Source organism: Astatotilapia calliptera, chromosome 5 (assembly GCF_964374335.1).
Source record: "Astatotilapia calliptera chromosome 5, fAstCal68.1, whole genome shotgun sequence".
NCBI lineage: Eukaryota > Metazoa > Chordata > Actinopteri > Cichliformes > Cichlidae > Astatotilapia > Astatotilapia calliptera.
The window spans coordinates 17,543,404-17,546,241 of NC_137426.1; the positions used below are offsets into that span (position 1 = coordinate 17,543,404).

At 36.2% G+C, this 2,838-nt stretch overlaps 1 long non-coding RNA gene across 1 annotated transcript; it reads right to left on the reverse strand.

The window, feature by feature from the left end:
- Window positions 1-251: 251 nt before the first annotated feature.
- LOC113022352 (uncharacterized) lies at window positions 252-2,592 on the reverse strand. Its single transcript, XR_003272421.2, has 3 exons — window positions 2,482-2,592; window positions 1,237-1,329; window positions 252-1,105 (listed from the first exon to the last, which is right to left on the reverse strand). It is a non-coding gene; the product is annotated as an uncharacterized LOC113022352 (long non-coding RNA).
- Between the last annotated feature and the right edge of the window lie 246 nt (window positions 2,593-2,838).

Consider the following 2,838-nt stretch of genomic DNA (forward strand, 5'->3'; position numbering starts at 1 on the left):
AAACAAGCTGTACTTACTTTGAGAAATAACATGTTGTATTTACTCCACCCAGTTATGTCAACCGGTTCCACACAACTGGGTTAGTGAAATATAAAATGTATGATATATTTAATTTGAACAACAAATTTTAAGTAAATCTGATAAATCTACTCACCCAAAACACGCTCTACTGAAACTATAGGATTAAATCACTTTAACAGAATTGCAACTTAGTCTATTTAAGTTTGTAAATTAAATAAATCGAACACAAGTTTATTCAGTTAACCTAACTTTAATAACACTTTGTGTAAAACTTGTTGAAGCACACTTTGAGCAATTCAAATGCTTCTAGATCTTTTCCCCCAAACAATCTTTACATATATTCAAGTGCATTTTAGGTGCAGGAAGACAAGATACAGAATGTCATGTTAAACTGAAATGATTAAAACTGGAAAGTGTTGTGATTCCAACATTTTTAACATTAACATGACTTAATTTAAACTTGATTGGGCTACAATGAAAATCCCACAATACAGCCCTGCAAACAGCAGGTAGAAATTACTTTTGTGTCATTTTTGTCCATATTTAGAAAAATAACCTTTGCTTCAAAACTTAAACTGAAGTCCAAAGTTAGGAGCAGTCTTTTTCAGTGTAGTTGGATGTTGGTAAAGGTTCAAGAACAAAGAACGCAGAAAAGTGAAAGGCCTTGCAGAAGTTCTTGTGGCAATTCAAACTGAACAGTTTATGAAGTGCAAGGAGAAGGGTTCGAGAACCTTAAAGTTCAGTGTCCTCTATAGTTCAGTGCAGGCTGTTTCACTCAAGCAGTTTGTTTTTCAGAACCTGCACCTTCATGGATAGGTTGTTCCCATCCAACTCCATCGGCACCTTCTGAAGAAATTCAAATGTGTATTTCAGGTGCTTTGGGTAGCTCAGATTTAGACTATAGATTGGTCCAAGCAGGAGGGCACAACCCTTTGCCACATCACTAAGAGCTTGCAGCACAGTGCATCCTTCTATGATGACAGCAATGTCCTCAGGTGTATCTGCAGAGTTTGCTCTCATGTCTGACAACATAGACTCCCAAAGTCAGCTGCTCTGTTTCTCTGCTTGCACCAAGATCCACATCCTTTAAATAAAAATTTAAAAAAAGATAAGTTAATTGCGTACATATACATATGGACAAGTAAGTCCACCTTCCATTTCCAATCCCAAATTTAAAAAAGGAAAATAACTGATCGTTTTCCTTTTTTAACTTACCAAGAATTCCTTGAACAGGTCATCTGGCTTTTCATTTAAGTAGACACAGACAGCTTTCAGAATGCATTCCTGTCAAACATCAACGCTGGGATTCTGGTGGAGATAAGAACTCAATATGATAGAAGTTTCCTATTTTGGTTCCTTTCAACCTCTTTACAAAAGAAAGTCAAAAATATTAACACATAGCAGATATGTGATTAAGCAATGTTTCATAACTCACATCAGTGATGTGCAGTGAGGTTCATGATTGGTAAGGCACTGACTCCTCTGTGTCAGATTAACAAATATATGAACCCAAAAATCGAAGCTTTTCAATTTTGACATTACGTGAAAGCTTTCATTTTTGCTTTAATCAATTCTAGATTGTTCAACAATATATTTAATAATTGTGCCCCTAAAAATATTAAAATTAAATAGAAGATTAGAACTGGGCAATATGGACTTAAAATCCTATCATGACATTTTGTGGATAACAATAAGTCTGTGAAGGTTCACAGTCATCCAGGTCATCGTAGTCTGAGGAGCTTGGAAAGAAAAGTGAAGCTTCTTCAGTGAAGATTTCTGACACTAAACCAGAAATCAACATGGAGTCGAATTCTTTCAAACAATGTAGCAACTTAATTGATGCACATTTCTAAAATACACTACACATTCATTTCATTCTTCAAACTACAGGATCGCTGGCGCTCCCAGTGGTCATTACTGATGTCAGGGAGCAGGTGCGGTAGATGTTGGGAGTAATTTTAAAACTGTCGGTCTTAGTAGGCAAGTCTCATCTTAACAAGAATCGCAAAAGATTTTGGAAAATTACACCGAAGCAGGTTCAACAATATTTGTTAAATGTTTTCATACTTCTAACATGTGTGAGAGGTATACAAGCTAGAGCAGGGGTGCCCAGTCCCGGTCCTCGAGAGCTACCGTCCTGCAGCTTTTAGATGCATCCTTGTTCCCACACACCTGAATCAAATGAATGGCTTGTTATCAGGCCTTTGCCAAACATGATGGCATGCTGAAGAGGTAATCAAACCATTTGATTCAGCTGTGTTGGAGTAGGGATGCATCTAAAAGCTGCAGGATAGTAGCTCTCGAGGACTGGGATTGGGCAGCCCTGAGCTAGAGTGTTAAAAAATTTGCCAGGCATTATTTGTTTAAAAAAAAAAATGCAAAAGTATTCCCGAAAGTGTCAGATGTGTATCAGTTAGTATACATTAATCAAATTTGTCATCCTTAAATTGTTGTACTTACCAAATAATCCTCAGATGGCGATGGATTCTATCCAGGATGCTAAGCGCAAGTCTCAGTTGAAAATGGCGGATGATCAAACTTCCACACTGCACATGTGCAAACTCAGAAGTACGGAGAGCCTATTAGGACAATCCTCTTTAAATTAAAGTGCTCTTCATTTTAAATGAACTTTTTACATTGGATTTAATTTACTGCATTTTGTTGTATTGAAATATTATCTTGTTAATTAAATTCAAAACAACATACTTGTGTTTAAAGTTAAAAATCAATTGGTGGCATTAGTTTTAACATGAAGCATTTACATAATGCAACCAACATCAGTGTGTCATTTCTTAGAGTGTAATGAGCATTAAAGCA